We start from the raw sequence: 19,399 nt of genomic DNA, 5'->3' as shown, positions 1-19,399 counted from the left end.
CAGAGGGCAGTGGGTGTGGACTGGGTAGGAAATGAGGGCATGGAAGATACGAAACCTCCGCCATTGACGAGAGATAGGGTCTTCCAAAGCTTGGTTTCAGGCACTGCTTTGTGGAGTCTGCTTAATATTATCCGATTTCTTTTAACTACTCTACCGAAGATAAGCATAAAAGGTAATGAGAAGAAACTTACCCGCGGCGGATGAAGCGGATGAAGATGAAGAAGAAGAAGAAGCCATTCTTGCTGGAGCAATGGAGAATGGAGTAGAGAGGTTCGCTATAATCGGTCCCGGGGGGGCGGGGGGGAGGGAGAGTTCCGTTGGGAATATTGGGCGTCGCGTGGAGTACGGAATTTCCGTTGGCCTATATTGGCGTGGCGTGAGGACCGTGGTACGCAGCAATTGTACAATTTTTTTGTTTTTAATTTGACTCCATTCACATTCAGTCCCAGCAAAATTTCGGATTTTGTTATCGGTCTAATTGTTAATTTTCAATAAATCAATATATTAGCATGCCATTGAGAAAGATTAGTAGACCTATATATATATATATATATTTATATATTAAATAATAAAATGGGAAAAAACTCAATAATTAGTATACCTATACAAATAAGATTTCCACAAAACTTGCTCATGGGGAAAAGCGAGAATAGGATGTCCATGTCCATGTCCATGTTCCACGTTCCATGAAGTTGAGCTTCGCAGGCAGCGAGTCAGCCTTGGAGCGAACCAAACTCTTGTCGCGGTCGAATAAGATTGTCTTGTTCGGTGATAGCAGCCAGGAATGTTTGGATTGGAGTGCTGAACTAATGATGCATTCGAAAAATGAATTTAGTGATCAGTGAACCAAATGGAAGAATGATGCATGGTTACAAAAATCCAAGATTTCAGCAAAATTTTGGATTTTGTTATCGGTCTAATTGTTAATTTTCCATAAATCAATATCTTAGCATGTCATTGAGAAAGAGTGATTTAGCTGATGAGAAAGAGGATCTGCGGCTGCCTGAACTGCCGCTGCCGGAAGAAGAACTGAGGAGTGAGGGGATTGAAGATGAAATCTTGGCTGGGGTGGGCGGCGTGCAGTGCTGGGGCAGGGGCCAGAGGGCAGTGGGTGTGGACTGGGTAGGAAATGAGGGCATGGAAGATACGAAACCTCCGCCATTGAGGAGAGATAGGGTCTTCCAAAGCTTGGTTTCAGGCACTGCTTTGTGGAGTCTGCTTAATATTATCCGATTTCTTTTAACTACTCTACAGAAGATAAGCATAAAAGGTAATGAGAAGAAACTTACCCGCGGCGGATGAAGCGGATGAAGATGAAGAAGAAGAAGAAGAAGCCATTCTTGCTGGAGCAATGGAGAATGGAGTAGAGAGGTTCGCTATAATCGGTCCCGGGGGGGCGGGGGGGCGGGGGGGAGGGAGAATTCCGTTGGGAATATTGGGCGTCGCGTGGAGTACGGAATTTTCGTTGGCCTATTTTGGCGTGGCGTGAGGACCGTGGTACGCAGCAATTGTATAATTTTTTTGTTTTTAATTTGACTCCATTCACATTCAGTCCGAGCAAAATTTTGGATTTTGTTATCGGTCTAATTGTTAATTTTCAATAAATCAATATCTTAGCATGCCATTGAGAAAGATTAGTAGACCTATATATATATATATATATATATTAAATAATAAAATGGGAAAAAACTTAATAATTAGTATACCTATACAAATAAGATTTCCACAAAACTTGCTCATGGGGAAAAGTGAGAATAGGATGTCCATGTCCATGTCCATGTTCCACGTTCCATGAAGTTGAGCTTCGCAGGCAGCGGGTCAGCCTTGGAGCGAACCAAACTCTTGTCGCGGTCGAATAAGATTGTCTTGTTCGGTGATAGCAGCCAGGAATGTTTGGATTGGAGTGCTGAACTAATGATGCATTCGAAAAATGAATTTAGTGATCAGTGAACCAAATGGAAGAATGATGCATGGTTACAAAAATCCAAGATTTCAGCAAAATTTTGGATTTTGTTATCGGTCTAATTGTTAATTTTCAATAAATCAATATCTTAGCATGCCATTGAGAAAGAGTGATTTAGCTGATGAGAAAGAGGATCTGCGGCTGCCTGAACTGCCGCTGCCGGAAGAAGAACTGAGGAGTGAGGGGATTGAAGATGAAATCTTGGCTGGGGTGGGCGGCGTGCAGTGCTGGGGCAGGGGCCAGAGGGCAGTGGGTGTGGACTGGGTAGGAAATGAGGGCATGGAAGATACGAAACCTCCGCCATTGACGAGAGATAGGGTCTTCCAAAGCTTGGTTTCAGGCACTGCTTTGTGGAGTCTGCTTAATATTATCCGATTTCTTTTAACTACTCTACAGAAGATAAGCATAAAAGGTAATGAGAAGAAACTTACCCGCGGCGGATGAAGCGGATGAAGATGAAGAAGAAGAAGAAGCCATTCTTGCTGGAGCAATGGAGAATGGAGTAGAGAGGTTCGCTATAATCGGTCCCGGGGGGGCGGGGGGGAGGGAGAGTTCCGTTGGGAATATTGGGCGTCGCGTGGAGTACGGAATTTCCGTTGGCCTATATTGGCGTGGCGTGAGGACCGTGGTACGCAGCAATTGTATAATTTTTTTGTTTTTAATTTGACTCCATTCACATTCAGTCCTAGCAAAATTTCGGATTTTGTTATCGGTCTAATTGTTAATTTTCAATAAATCAATATCTTAGCATGCCATTGAGAAAGATTAGTAGACCTATATATATATATATATATTAAATAATAAAATGGGAAAAAACTCAATAATTAGTATACCTATACAAATAAGATTTCCACAAAACTTGCTCATGGGGAAAAGTGAGAATAGGATGTCCATGTCCATGTCCATGTTCCACGTTCCATGAAGTTGAGCTTCGCAGGCAGCGGGTCAGCCTTGGAGCGAACCAAACTCTTGTCGCGGTCGAATAAGATTGTCTTGTTCGGTGATAGCAGCCAGGAATGTTTGGATTGGAGTGCTGAACTAATGATGCATTCGAAAAATGAATTTAGTGATCAGTGAACCAAATGGAAGAATGATGCATGGTTACAAAAATCCAAGATTTCAGCAAAATTTCGGTCTAGTAAAATTTTGGATTTTGTTATCGGCCTAATTGTTAATTTTCAATAAATCAATATCTTAGCATGCCATTGAGAAAGAGTGATTTAGCTGATGAGAAAGAGGATCTGCGGCTGCCTGAACTGCCGCTGCCGGAAGAAGAACTGAGGAGTGAGGGGATTGAAGATGAAATCTTGGCTGGGGTGGGCGGCGTGCAGTGCTGGGGCAGGGGCCAGAGGGCAGTGGGTGTGGACTGGGTAGGAAATGAGGGCATGGAAGATACGAAACCTCCGCCATTGACGAGAGATAGGGTCTTCCAAAGCTTGGTTTCAGGCACTGCTTTGTGGAGTCTGCTTAATATTATCCGATTTCTTTTAACTACTCTACAGAAGATAAGCATAAAAGGTAATGAGAAGAAACTTACCCGCGGCGGATGAAGCGGATGAAGATGAAGAAGAAGAAGAAGCCATTCTTGCTGGAGCAATGGAGAATGGAGTAGAGAGGTTCGCTATAATCGGTCCCCGGGGGGTGGGGGGGAGGGAGAATTCCGTTGGGAATATTGGGCGTCGCGTGGAGTACGGAATTTTCGTTGGCCTATATTGGCGTGGCGTGAGGACCGTGGTACGCAGCAATTGTATAATTTTTTTGTTTTTAATTTGACTCCATTCACATTCAGTCCTAGCAAAATTTCGGATTTTGTTATCGGTCTAATTGTTAATTTTCAATAAATCAATATCTTAGCATGCCATTGAGAAAGATTAGTAGACCTATATATATATATATATATATATATATATATATTAAATAATAAAATGGGAAAAAACTCAATAATTAGTATACCTATACAAATAAGATTTCCACAAAACTTGCTCATGGGGAAAAGTGAGAATAGGATGTCCATGTCCATGTCCATGTTCCACGTTCCATGAAGTTGAGCTTCACAGGCAGCGGGTCAGCCTTGGAGCGAACCAAACTCTTGTCGCGGTCGAATAAGATTGTCTTGTTCGGTGATAGCAGCCAGGAATGTTTGGATTGGAGTGCTGAACTAATGATTCATTCGAAAAATGAATTTAGTGATCAGTGAACCAAATGGAAGAATGATGCATGGTTACAAAAATCCAAGATTTCAGCAAAATTTCGGTCTAGCAAAATTTTGGATTTTGTTATCGGTCTAATTGTTAATTTTCAATAAATCAATATCTTAGCATGCCATTGAGAAAGAGTGATTTAGCTGATGAGAAAGAGGATCTGCGGCTGCCTGAACTGCCGCTGCCGGAAGAAGAACTGAGGAGTGAGGGGATTGAAGATGAAATCTTGGCTTGGGTGGGCGGCGGTGCAGTGCTGGGGCAGGGGCCAGAGGGCAGTGGGTGTGGACTGGGTAGGAAATGAGGGCATGGAAGATACGAAACCTCCGCCATTGACGAGAGATAGGGTTCTTCCAAAGCTTGGTTTCAGGCACTGCTTTGTGGAGTCTGCTTAATATTATCCGATTTCTTTTAACTACTCTACAGAAGATAAGCATAAAAGGTAATGAGAAGAAACTTACCCGCGGCGGATGAAGCGGATGAAGATGAAGAAGAAGAAGAAGCCATTCTTGCTGGAGCAATGGAGAATGGAGTAGAGAGGTTCGCTATAATCGGTCCCGGGGGGGCGGGGGGGGAGGGAGAATTCCGTTGGGAATATTGGGCGTCGCCGTGGAGTACGGAATTTCCGTTGGCCTATTTTGGCGTGGCGTGAGGACCGTGGTACGCAGCAATTGTATAATTTTTTTGTTTTTAATTTGACTCCATTCACATTCAGTCCTAGCAAAATTTCAGATTTTGTTATCGGTCTAATTGTTAATTTTAAATAAATCAATATCTTAGCATGCCATCGAGAAAGAGTGATTTAGCTGATGAGAAAGAGGATCTGCGGCTGCCTGAACTGCCGCTGCCGGAAGAAGAACTGAGGAGTGAGGGGATTGAAGATGAAATCTTGGCTGGGGTGGGCGGCGTGCAGTGCTGGGGCAGGGGCCAGAGGGCAGTGGGTGTGGACTGGGTAGGAAATGAGGGCATGGAAGATACGAAACCTCCGCCATTGACGAGAGATAGGGTCTTCCAAAGCTTAGTAGACCTATATATATATATATATATATATATTAAATAATAAAATGGGAAAAAACTCAATAATTAGTATACCTATACAAATAAGATTTCCACAAAACTTGCTCATGGGGAAAAGTGAGAATAGGATGTCCATGTCCATGTCCATGTCCATGTTCCACGTTCCATGAAGTTGCGCTTCGCAGGCAGCGGGTCAGCCTTGGAGCGAACCAAACTCTTGTCGCGGTCGAATAAGATTGTCTTGTTCGGTGATAGCAGCCAGGAATGTTTGGATTGGAGTGCTGAACTAATGATGCATTCGAAAAATGAATTTAGTGATCAGTGAACCAAATGGAAGAATGATGCATGGTTACAAAAATCCAAGATTTCAGCAAAATTTCGGTCTAGCAAAATTTTGGATTTTGTTATCGGTCTAATTGTTAATTTTCAATAAATCAATATCTTAGCATGCCATTGAGAAAGAGTGATTTAGCTGATGAGAAAGAGGATCTGCGGCTGCCTGAACTGCCGCTGCCGGAAGAAGAACTGAGGAGTGAGGGGATTGAAGATGAAATCTTGGCTGGGGTGGGCGGCGTGCAGTGCTGGGGCAGGGGCCAGAGGGCAGTGGGTGTGGACTGGGTAGGAAATGAGGGCATGGAAGATACGAAACCTCCGCCATTGACGAGAGATAGGGTCTTCCAAAGCTTGGTTTCAGGCACTGCTTTGTGGAGTCTGCTTAATATTATCCGATTTCTTTTAACTACTCTACAGAAGATAAGCATAAAAGGTAATGAGAAGAAACTTACCCGCGGCGGATGAAGCGGATGAAGATGAAGAAGAAGAAGAAGCCATTCTTGCTGGAGCAATGGAGAATGGAGTAGAGAGGTTCGCTATAATCGGTCCTGGGGGGGTGGGGGGGAGGGAGAATTCCGTTGGGAATATTGGGCGTCGCGTGGAGTACGGAATTTCCGTTGGCCTATTTTGGCGTGGCGTGAGGACCGTGGTACGCAGCAATTGTATAATTTTTTTGTTTTTAATTTGACTCCATTCACATTCAGTCCTAGCAAAATTTTGGATTTTGTTATCGGTCTAATTGTTAATTTTCAATAAATCAATATCTTAGCATGCCATTGAGAAAGAGTGATTTAGCTGATGAGAAAGAGGATCTGCGGCTGCCTGAACTGCCGCTGCCGGAAGAAGAACTGAGGAGTGAGGGGATTGAAGATGAAATCTTGGCTGGGGTGGGCGGCGTGCAGTGCTGGGGCAGGGGCCAGAGGGCAGTGGGTGTGGACTGGGTAGGAAATGAGGGCATGGAAGATACGAAACCTCCGCCATTGACGAGAGATAGGGTCTTCCAAAGCTTAGTAGACTTATATATATATATATATATTAAATAATAAAATGGGAAAAAACTCAATAATTAGTATACCTATACAAATAAGATTTCCGCAAAACTTGCTCATGGGGAAAAGTGAGAATAGGATGTCCATGTCCATGTCCATGTTCCACGTTCCATGAAGTTGAGCTTCGCAGGCAGCGGGTCAGCCTTGGAGCGAACCAAACTCTTGTCGCGGTCGAATAAGATTGTCTTGTTCGGTGATAGCAGCCAGGAATGTTTGGATTGGAGTGCTGAACTAATGATGCATTCGAAAAATGAATTTAGTGATCAGTGAACCAAATGGAAGAATGATGCATGGTTACGAAAATCCAAGATTTCAGCAAAATTTTGGATTTTGTTATCGGTCTAATTGTTAATTTTCAATAAATCAATATCTTAGCATGCCATTGAGAAAGAGTGATTTAGCTGATGAGAAAGAGGATCTGCGGCTGCCTGAACTGCCGCTGCCGGAAGAAGAACTGAGGAGTGAGGGGATTGAAGATGAAATCTTGGCTGGGGTGGGCGGCGTGCAGTGCTGGGGCAGGGGCCAGAGGGCAGTGGGTGTGGACTGGGTAGGAAATGAGGGCATGGAAGATACGAAACCTCCGCCATTGACGAGAGATAGGGTCTTCCAAAGCTTGGTTTCAGGCACTGCTTTGTGGAGTCTGCTTAATATTATCCGATTTCTTTTAACTACTCTACAGAAGATAAGCATAAAAGGTAATGAGAAGAAACTTACCCGCGGCGGATGAAGCGGATGAAGATGAAGAAGAAGAAGAAGCCATTCTTGCTGGAGCAATGGAGAATGGAGTAGAGAGGTTCGCTATAATCGGTCCCGGGGGGGGCGGGGGGGAGGGAGAATTCCGTTGGGAATATTGGGCGTCGCGTGGAGTACGGAATTTCCGTTGGCCTATTTTGGCGTGGCGTGAGGACCGTGGTACGCAGCAATTGTATAATTTTTTTGTTTTTAATTTGACTCCATTCACATTCAGTCCTAGCAAAATTTTGGATTTTGTTATCGGTCTAATTGTTAATTTTCAATAAATCAATATCTTAGCATGCCATTGAGAAAGAGTGATTTAGCTGATGAGAAAGAGGATCTGCGGCTGCCTGAACTGCCGCTGCCGGAAGAAGAACTGAGGAGTGAGGGGATTGAAGATGAAATCTTGGCTGGGGTGGGCGGCGTGCAGTGCTGGGGCAGGGGCCAGAGGGCAGTGGGTGTGGACTGGGTAGGAAATGAGGGCATGGAAGATACGAAACCTCCGCCATTGACGAGAGATAGGGTCTTCCAAAGCTTAGTAGACTTATATATATATATATATTAAATAATAAAATGGGAAAAAACTCAATAATTAGTATACCTATACAAATAAGATTTCCGCAAAACTTGCTCATGGGGAAAAGTGAGAATAGGATGTCCATGTCCATGTCCATGTTCCACGTTCCATGAAGTTGAGCTTCGCAGGCAGCGGGTCAGCCTTGGAGCGAACCAAACTCTTGTCGCGGTCGAATAAGATTGTCTTGTTCGGTGATAGCAGCCAGGAATGTTTGGATTGGAGTGCTGAACTAATGATGCATTCGAAAAATGAATTTAGTGATCAGTGAACCAAATGGAAGAATGATGCATGGTTACGAAAATCCAAGATTTCAGCAAAATTTTGGATTTTGTTATCGGTCTAATTGTTAATTTTCAATAAATCAATATCTTAGCATGCCATTGAGAAAGAGTGATTTAGCTGATGAGAAAGAGGATCTGCGGCTGCCTGAACTGCCGCTGCCGGAAGAAGAACTGAGGAGTGAGGGGATTGAAGATGAAATCTTGGCTGGGGTGGGCGGCGTGCAGTGCTGGGGCAGGGGCCAGAGGGCAGTGGGTGTGGACTGGGTAGGAAATGAGGGCATGGAAGATACGAAACCTCCGCCATTGACGAGAGATAGGGTCTTCCAAAGCTTGGTTTCAGGCACTGCTTTGTGGAGTCTGCTTAATATTATCCGATTTCTTTTAACTACTCTACAGAAGATAAGCATAAAAGGTAATGAGAAGAAACTTACCCGCGGCGGATGAAGCGGATGAAGATGAAGAAGAAGAAGAAGCCATTCTTGCTGGAGCAATGGAGAATGGAGTAGAGAGGTTCGCTATAATCGGTCCCGGGGGGGCGGGGGAGAGGGAGAATTCCGTTGGGAATATTGGGCGTCGCGTGGAGTACGGAATTTCCGTTGGCCTATTTTGGCGTGGCGTGAGGACCGTGGTACGCAGCAATTGTATAATTTTTTTGTTTTTAATTTGACTCCATTCACATTCAGTCCTAGCAAAATTTTGGATTTTGTTATCGGTCTAATTGTTAATTTTCAATAAATCAATATCTTAGCATGCCATTGAGAAAGAGTGATTTAGCTGATGAGAAAGAGGATCTGCGGCTGCCTGAACTGCCGCTGCCGGAAGAAGAACTGAGGAGTGAGGGGATTGAAGATGAAATCTTGGCTGGGGTGGGCGGCGTGCAGTGCTGGGGCAGGGGCCAGAGGGCAGTGGGTGTGGACTGGGTAGGAAATGAGGGCATGGAAGATACGAAACCTCCGCCATTGAGGAGAGATAGGGTCTTCCAAAGCTTGGTTTCAGGCACTGCTTTGTGGAGTCTGCTTAATATTATCCGATTTCTTTTAACTACTCTACAGAAGATAAGCATAAAAGGTAATGAGAAGAAACTTACCCGCGGCGGATGAAGCGGATGAAGATGAAGAAGAAGAAGAAGCCATTCTTGCTGGAGCAATGGAGAATGGAGTAGAGAGGTTCGCTATAATCGGTCCCGGGGGGGCGGGGGGGCGGGGTGGAGGGAGAATTCCGTTGGGAATATTGGGCGTCGCGTGGAGTACGGAATTTTCGTTGGCCTATTTTGGCGTGGCGTGAGGACCGTGGTACGCAGCAATTGTATAATTTTTTTGTTTTTAATTTGACTCCATTCACATTCAGTCCGAGCAAAATTTTGGATTTTGTTATCGGTCTAATTGTTAATTTTCAATAAATCAATATCTTAGCATGCCATTGAGAAAGATTAGTAGACCTATATATATATATATATATATATATATATATATATATATTAAATAATAAAATGGGAAAAAACTCAATAATTAGTATACCTATACAAATAAGATTTCCACAAAACTTGCTCATGGGGAAAAGTGAGAATAGGATGTCCATGTCCATGTCCATGTTCCACGTTCCATGAAGTTGAGCTTCGCAGGCAGCGGGTCAGCCTTGGAGCGAACCAAACTCTTGTCGCGGTCGAATAAGATTGTCTTGTTCGGTGATAGCAGCCAGGAATGTTTGGATTGGAGTGCTGAACTAATGATGCATTCGAAAAATGAATTTAGTGATCAGTGAACCAAATGGAAGAATGATGCATGGTTACAAAAATCCAAGATTTCAGCAAAATTTCGGTCTAGCAAAATTTTGGATTTTGTTATCGGTCTAATTGTTAATTTTCAATAAATCAATATCTTAGCATGCCATTGAGAAAGAGTGATTTAGCTGATGAGAAAGAGGATCTGCGGCTGCCTGAACTGCCGCTGCCGGAAGAAGAACTGAGGAGTGAGGGGATTGAAGATGAAATCTTGGCTGGGGTGGGCGGCGTGCAGTGCTGGGGCAGGGGCCAGAGGGCAGTGGGTGTGGACTGGGTAGGAAATGAGGGCATGGAAGATACGAAACCTCCGCCATTGACGAGAGATAGGGTCTTCCAAAGCTTAGTAGACCTATATATATATATGTATATATATATATATATATTAAATAATAAAATGGGAAAAAACTCAATAATTAGTATAACTATACAAATAAGATTTCCACAAAACTTGCTCATGGGGAAAATTGAGAATAGGATGTCCATGTCCATGTCCATGTTCCACGTTCCATGAAGTTGAGCTTCGCAGGCAGCGGGTCAGCCTTGGAGCGAACCAAACTCTTGTCGCGGTCGAATTAGATTGTCTTGTTCGGTGATAGCAGCCAGGAATGTTTGGATTGGAGTGCTGAACTAATGATGCATTCGAAAAATGAATTTCGTGATCAGTGAACCAAATGGAAGAATGATGCATGGTTACAAAAATCGAAGATTTCAGCAAAATTTCGGTCTAGCAAAATTTTGGATTTTGTTATCGGTCTAATTGTTAATTTTCAATAAATCAATATCTTAGCATGCCATTGAGAAAGAGTGATTTAGCTGATGAGAAAGAGGATCTGCGGCTGCCTGAACTGCCGCTGCCGGAAGAAGAACTGAGGAGTGAGGGGATTGAAGATGAAATCTTGGCTGGGGTGGGCGGCGTGCAGTGCTGGGGCAGGGGCCAGAGGGCAGTGGGTGTGGACTGGGTAGGAAATGAGGGCATGGAAGATACGAAACCTCCGCCATTGACGAGAGATAGGGTCTTCCAAAGCTTGGTTTCAGGCACTGCTTTGTGGAATCTGCTTAATATTATCCGATTTCTTTTAACTACTCTACAGAAGATAAGCATAAAAGGTAATGAGAAGAAACTTACCCGCGGCGGATGAAGCGGATGAAGATGAAGAAGAAGAAGAAGCCATTCTTGCTGGAGCAATGGAGAATGGAGTAGAGAGGTTCGCTATAATGGGTCCCGGGGGGGCGGGGGGGAGGGAGAATTCCGTTGGGAATATTGGGCGTCGCGTGGAGTACGGAATTTCCGTTGGCCTATTTTGGCGTGGCGTGAGGACCGTGGTACGCAGCAATTGTATAATTTTTTTGTTTTTAATTTGACTCCATTCACATTCAGTCCTAGCAAAATTTTGGATTTTGTTATCGATCTAATTGTTAATTTTCAATAAATCAATATCTTAGCATGCCATTGAGAAAGATTAGTAGACCTATATATATATATATATATATATATATATATATATATATATATTAAATAATAAAATTTGAAAAAACTCAATAATTAGTATACCTATACAAATAAGATTTCCACAAAACTTGCTCATGGGGAAAAGTGAGAATAGGATGTCCATGTCCATGTCCATGTTCCACGTTCCATGAAGTTGAGCTTCGCAGGCAGCGGGTCAACCTGTTTTGTTTCTAATCAATAATCAACTTTAAGTTCAACTATTAACGATTTTGATTTGAAAAACTTGATAATAAATATATGCAAAGAGAAGAAAAATAAGATGACACTAATTGAAGAGTTAAATAAGAGTTAAAAAAAAAAACCTTTAGGATAATTTGGTTTGTGATGTCAAAAATATTTTCATGAATGATATTATCAAGAATCACATTTTTAGAAATAGGATTTTGCTTCATTAGAATATTTTTGTTTGATTCGTGTTGTAAGATTTCTAAAAATGTACACAAAATTTTTATAGAATTTGCATAATACTTTCATCGATACGAAAATATCTTATACATAGGACTTGAATAGAGTATGATTGTTACAAATTTAAAATTATTTAAATATCCTAACAAGAAGATCCTAGACTATCACATATGAACAAATATTCAAATAATCTAACAAGAGAATCTCAGGCTATCGCAGGTTGTCAGATATCAACTAATATTCAAATACGAAGATTCTCGACTATATTAACAACGAATAAAACCGTCGACAGTCTACTGAAATCGTCGACGGTTTTCTAGTAAGCTACATGATTTCCTTTATAATTTTCATGTCAATATTTAATTCAACATAAGAATCATAGTAAATATTTTAAGAAAATGACCATTATACCCTTGGCATGTATGTGATGTAATTATGAAGAACAACAGCAGTTTTTAACACAAAGACTTGTTAATAATTGTACTTAATCAAATCTACACTCTAAATGTCTCAACAGCTACAAATTTAAAATATTTATGACTTAATAATCATTTAACCCAAATAATTGTGTCTAAATATTAATTATTGTATTAATTTTTTATAAAATAATAATGTTACTTTTCTTTAATAAATTATAAATGTCAATTAAAATGCTAATTAACATAAATATGAAATCTCTTGATAGATTATTTAATTAATATTTTTAATTAATACTTTAATATTTCTAATTAAAAAATAGCTAAAATTTTTGTTAATTAATAATTTTAAATCCATTTTAATATTTTCTAATTAAAAATTTACCTATTTCCTAATTAATAACTAGTAAGCCTATAGTGTAACGACCCAAAAATAATAATAATAATAATAATAATAAATAAATAAATAAATAAATAAAATTAATTAAAAAATATTATTATTAATTAATTAATTATTATTAAGAAAATTAATTAAATTAAGAAATTTGAGGATTTTGGATATATATATATATATATATATATATATATAAGTATGTAATAAAGTAACGTTTAAAGGATAAAGGAAAGTTAATTGATAGAGGAAAAAAAAAAAAAATCTCTCAACTCACATTCTCCACTCGTCTTCTTTCTACGATTTCGTGGCGGATTCTTGCCTAATTGAAAATCCGAAAATACCACTGAACTCCATTTTCCACCACCAATATATCTACTGAAGTGGATTTGTCGTAGGAGTAACGTGGGCATATCTCCTGGGGTAAGACAAATTCTTATTTTTGTCTCAATTTTTCTTAAATTTTAAGCCAAATGGGCAATCAAACACCACCACGAGAATCTAGGGATGATTCTCTACAAATCTAGTGGAACGGATTTCTCGTGGGGTCGTTGTAGGAATAGCCTCAAAACTAGGATAAATGGGTTATTTAGAAATTAATTGTTATTTAATTAATGTAAATTATGAAAGGTTAAAATAATATTTTATTGGGATTGATATGATTGAATTAGGGTTCGGGTGAGCACTGCGGGTATAATCTTGGGAGCCCTGCACGCGTGGTTCAGGGAATCAGGTAAGGGGGAATAAAATTATATCAGTATTTTATTAAGTTGAACCGGTTATTTATGAGTGTATGAAATTTATTATTTATCTATATGATTTTTAGAACTGTTTGAGTAGTAGAAAATGATGATTTTGTTTAAGATTTATATTTGAGATAATTGCATATAATATTAAATTCGTATGACATGAGAATAATTTTTCATAATAAATTGAATATGAATTACTGTGGTATTTGGGTTTGCATGTTGGGGTGTTTGGAATGATTATGAAATGATGAATAAATTGTTATGTTTGACTCCTGTGTGGAAATGTATTGATCTATTGGGATACTGTGTGGGAAATGAATTGATCTGTTGGATTCTCGTGTGGAAATGCATTGATGCGTCTATGTGAACTAACTGATGTGGTTATTCGTATGCATCTCAATATAACGTTGGCATAAGGAGGTTGTTATGTTGCTTAGATATAAATCATGATATGACGTTGACAGGTCGAAGAGCTCGTCATATTGTCATTTATATGGGGTAGGACATTGGTAGGTCGAGGAGCTTGTTCTACTGATGTATGATGGGTAAGTCATGGGGATTGGGTACTGGTGAATAGTGGTGCCTGTATGGGCCACGTTGTGGAAGCTGAAGTGGTGCCTGTGTAGGCCACGTTATATCCTGTGTGGATAATGGCGCCTGTGTGGGCCATGTTATGTACCCCATGTGAGGAGTGGTGTCTGTGTGGGCCATGTTATATCCTGTGTGGATAATGGCGCCTGGGTGGACCATGTTATGTACCCTGTGTGGGTAGTGGTGCCTGTGTGGGCCACATGTAGATAAGAAGTACGTAGGTGTGTGTGGGCCACGTACTAATATATACGCAATTGCTCTGTGTGGGTCACATACTGAGGACATTGGAAAATGAAGTATAAGTTGCGTGATTCCTGTGTGGATGTGTTGTGTGCATGTGAATTTAATTATAGCATAAAAATAATGGTATAGCATATTGTGAATGCATGTGTGTGCATGCGGCGAGGTAAACATGCCATCGAGGGCTTGCTGAGAAAGGCGAGTGCTCTGTTAGGTAGTTTCTTAATATTAGTGCAAAGGGATGCTACTTGTATGGGCAAGTAGACATCCCAATCCTCGAAAACCTTCGCCTTTAAAATAATAAAGATGTGTTACTGGCGGCAAGGTAATACTTCACTTGAGGGTTTACTGAGTAAGGTGAGTGCTCTAGTAGGTAATTTTTAGTACCAGAGCAGAGGGAAGCTACTTGTATAGGCGGGTAATCTTCCTTATCCTTGGGGATTTTCGTCTGCATAAAAATTATGTACTTGTACATATTGGATGTGTGTATGATATTAGATGTCGGGGATGTTATTAATGGTACATTTTCTCAATTATTATTGATATTATGTGAGAAGTAGTTTATTTTGATATGTAAATATTAAAACTCATTTGTCACACACTGTTATAATTTACTCCACCCTTACTGAGAAGTGTCTCACCCTAGTGGATTAACAATTTTTCAGGTTCTTTTAGAGACCTGGTTTGAAGGCTTAGGCTGAGATTATTTTTGGTGGTTTCTTTTTAGGGTATTGTGAGATACTAATATATGTATAGATATATTTGTACGGGATTTTATTTTAAATACTGATTGTGGATATGGATATCTGGATGTTGTAGTGTTTATTTTTGGGTTGTTATATAGAACTTTGGTATTTATTTGAGGTTATTTATTTATGTTCCGCTGCGTGCATGATAATTATGGTATCAGATGCAGGTGATTGGAACACGTGGCACCCGGACCCCACTTGGCGGGTTTCGGGGCGTCACATATAGAAATAAGGTTTGTTTGTTGGTCTTGCCCCACACCTTAAACCGGGTTTACCCAAGCTGGCTGGTTCAGATTCCCGAACCAGTTGGGTCTGTTGAATCGGTATGTAGCCGGTTTAATTTCAATAATTCATTAATAAATTCAAATAAATTCAATAAAAGCCATAAAAATCAATAAAAATTGTAGAAAATTCACAAAAATTTTAGAGGTCTTCAAGAAAAATTTGGAATTTGTTTTGGGCTTTCATGAGCTTGATTTTCAAAAATGAAAATTCATAAAAAAAAGAAAATTCAGAAAAATTCCCAAAATTTCTAGAAAAAACATTTCAAAGCTCTGAAATTGATTTACACTCAAACATTTTTTAAGAAAAGCATAATAAAGCCCAAAAAGAGTTTTCCAAAGTTAAAAGTGTTTTCTTGCATTCCTGAATTTCAAAATATTCTTTAAGATTCAAGACATGTCTCTAATATTTTTCTCTCGAAATATATTGGAAAAAATCCACAAATTGGTCTCGACCAAGACCTTAAACTGGTTTTCCCCCAGACTGGTCAACATTTGACCGGTTCGTCATCCCTTAAACCGGTTCACGCCGGTTTTTCCCCATCTCACTTGATTATTATTTAGTTATTTAAAAAATCCACAAAATGGCCTTGACCAAGACCTTAAATTGGTTTTTCCCAGACCGATCAACGTTTGACTGGTTCGTCATTCCCCGAACCGGTTCACGTCAGTTTTCTTCATTTATTATTATTTAGATATTTATAAAATTTACAAAAAATCACAAAATTCTCAAAAATCCCAAAAACATTTTCGTACTTTGATTTTAGTTGATTTTATTTGTGTTATTTTTTAAGTTCGAAAAAAATTACAGAAAATCACAAAAAAAGTTTTCACACTTCAAAAAAATCACAAAAATGTTTTTTAAGCACAGAAAACCATTTTTATCCCGAACAAATTTCGAAAACCTCTCGGAGTAGTATTTTCTTACTTAAAAAAACCTACAGATTTCAAAACCCCCGAGAGTGTATTTTGTACCTTATTTTTTTGATTTTCTTTTCCGATTATTGCAACTAAGGGCGTGGACTCTTCAGAGTATTGGATTGCCCTTGTTTTGAGGGAATACCTATATAGTATTTTCATTTTTTTGATTTTTGAAAGGGAATAATTTTACAAGGCTTATTCGATTTATTTTGGGATAATTTTTTATTCATTTGGTACCGTTCGTAAGAACGGGCATGTAAGGGGTGCTAATACCTTCCCCTCGCGTAACCGTACTCTCGAACCCGACTATAGTAATGCAGGCCGATTCTACCCCTAACGGGATAGCAATTAGGTGTTATAACCGCACTTCAAAAGGTTAGTGGCGACTCCATCACACATCGTTTTTCACAAAAAAATCTGTTTTCAAAATCACACATTCCATTTTTCCCCGTTCGCAGCCAAACCCACATTTTTTGCCAAGGAGTTGGTTCTCGCTGAGCCGGGTCTGGGACGTTGCGACACAAAGTAGAGATGATACCCAAACATCCCAATTTTCCCAAAAACTGTAACCCGAAAATCCCGTATTTTACCCAATAGATTTCCCCAAATAAGTAGCTAAAACATACATACGATTATAACCTACAGGTTTACCAATCCCAATTTAAAAAATAAACTGATATAAACAGAATCCCCTTACCTTAACTCGAAATCGAACCACAAACTCTACAGCTCTCAAAACTACGAATTGAGACACCAAAACCTAAACAACGTAGAACAATACTTCCTTACAATTCGCACTATTACACGTTCGATCCACTATTCGCAAAGAAAATCTTGCCCTGATCTACGTGGTAACGTCGGATTTACGAATCATGCGATGAACAACGAAGGAATCTAGAGAGAGAATGAGTGATCTTCAAGTTCTAGAGAGAGAGGGAGAGGATATTTTATATTTCTTAGTTTGGAAGTAATGGAAACTGATATTTATAGCCCTTGACTCGGTCGTCCTCGTCGACGAACTGATGTCCTCATCAACGAGGCCATATAGATAGCTCGTCGATGAGATATGGACCTCGTCGACGAACCCGATATTACCGTTTTCCTGAAATCCCTCGGCTTTTCCTCGTCAACGAGCCTCTAAATTTCGTCGACGAGCAGCACCTAGACTTCGTCAACGAACTCTGGCTTCGTCAATGAACTCTGCTCAATTACCAATTTACCCTTTTTTTATATAATTAATCCATATATCACGGTTCGAGTTCTTACAGAGAGAGCTCAATAAAATGCACCGCATACTATTGGATTGATAACTGTCTCTACTTCAAACTCAAGAACTTTTCCACTTTAGCCTCCCTAATAGTAGCTAGAAATATCTATCGAAGAACAATTCTTTAAACCAATCCCAAGTCATGGCTATCAGTGTCGTCTTTTGCTGTCCCAGAAGTCTCATAGCAGTCCACCACCTCTCGGCCTCTCCTGTCAGATTATAAGTGGCGAAGAGGACCCTTTGTTCTTCTGTACACTGCAACATAACCAAAACTTTCTCAATCTCCTGCATCCAATTCTTGGTGGCTCAAGATAAACTTCTCCTGAAAATACCGGAGGATTCATCTTCGTAAACTTCTCTATGGTACACCTATGGCCTGCAGATGGACCACCCTGTTCCCTGGAACTCCTAGTGATCTCAACCATAACTTGCTGAGCTACGCTACGTAGTACTACGTTAGAGTCAGCCCCACCTGCACTCGAGGGCCTTGCCCCATCACTGCCACTTATATGGGCACTACCTCCTCCCGAATCCATCCTGAAAAACAACAAACGTAACTTAGAAATTCCATCTGTATAATTTACCTGCCTAACCTCACATCTTGTCTTAACCTTCTCAACTTATTTCTAACCCCAGTCCTACATTCTAAGAACATAACCCGACAATAGTTTACTATGGTTTTCCTAAAATTGTCATCTCAGAAAAACACAGAAACCACCACGGAAGTCCTGCTTCTAGACTGTAGAACAAATCCTCAAATCCTTTTCTTATACTCTGGTATTGTTTTCGCTGCATTTTAAAGTCTATAGAACCTAGCAGCCTAGGCTCTGATACCAAACTGTAACGACCTGCTTAATTATTTCGATATTATATTTTTTTTCATAATATACTAAAAGCCAAAATAACAAATCCAGCAGATTATAATCAACCTAAACCCGTGGGTACCAAGGATACATTAGAATACAATACGGAAGCCTAAGTAGCAGAAAACATAAAATCGTAAACATCTCATAATACCATATACACGATACCATCCATCATAATACCAAAGTTACTACATCCATTGTAATTATATTTACAACCCAAAAGGAATTCTAGGGTCATTCCCCACAAAATACAACCAACCCTACCAAAACACTTACCCTTCAGAAAGGGCAGACCAGCTGTAACTACCTCAGAGGAGCTTTATCTGCTCTCCTATCAGGGGCTTCTGCAAAGTTTATATAATTTGGGATGAGACACCTCTCAGTAAGAGAAATAAACTAATACTAGTGTGTGACAATATGAGTATTTCTGTGTTATACAAAAGACCATACATAAACATATTAATATAACTGTCTGTATCATATTTGGGAAAAACATATATACTCATATCAAGCAGAACGTACTGGATTTTCATAAGCATAATTCATCTCATATAATAAGAATAATAATAACAACCCTTGTAGGTTAGCTGGCTGTTGTTATGTATTACCCCCACATGACTGGGTTGTGTGGCCCGAAGGCGGGACTTGACAATGGTTGGTTGACCACTGCCAAGTCAAAAGTACAGTCTATAAGTCTGATAGGTCTACCAGACCTGGTCTGTACACCAGGGGCGCTCACACTTCTTAAAACCACATCAACTATCCATCCTCACACTACTCCGTACAACAGCGTTAACATAATATCGTGATGATCATGAACACATAGCAGCGGTACCGTGCAAGTGCTAACCTAAATCAAGCCAATTAGGTTCTGATAACATGTAGCATATAATGAAACTGTGATACATGGATATTTCATATTATTAATTGCCAAATCAATATCATCACATCATTTCACATATATATATTTACACCATAAAAATCATCAGCTCGTACGTCGGTATTTCATATTTTATCATAGTTCGGCCTGTACGCCAGCAAATCATATCCATAGTTCGGTCTGTATGCCGGTAAAACATG

The sequence above is a fragment of the Malania oleifera genome, chromosome 13, assembly GCF_029873635.1.
Source record: "Malania oleifera isolate guangnan ecotype guangnan chromosome 13, ASM2987363v1, whole genome shotgun sequence".
In the NCBI taxonomy this organism is placed as follows: Eukaryota; Viridiplantae; Streptophyta; class Magnoliopsida; order Santalales; family Ximeniaceae; genus Malania; species Malania oleifera.
The sequence above is the reverse complement of the archived record's forward strand: the minus strand, read 5'-3'. Positions refer to the sequence as shown.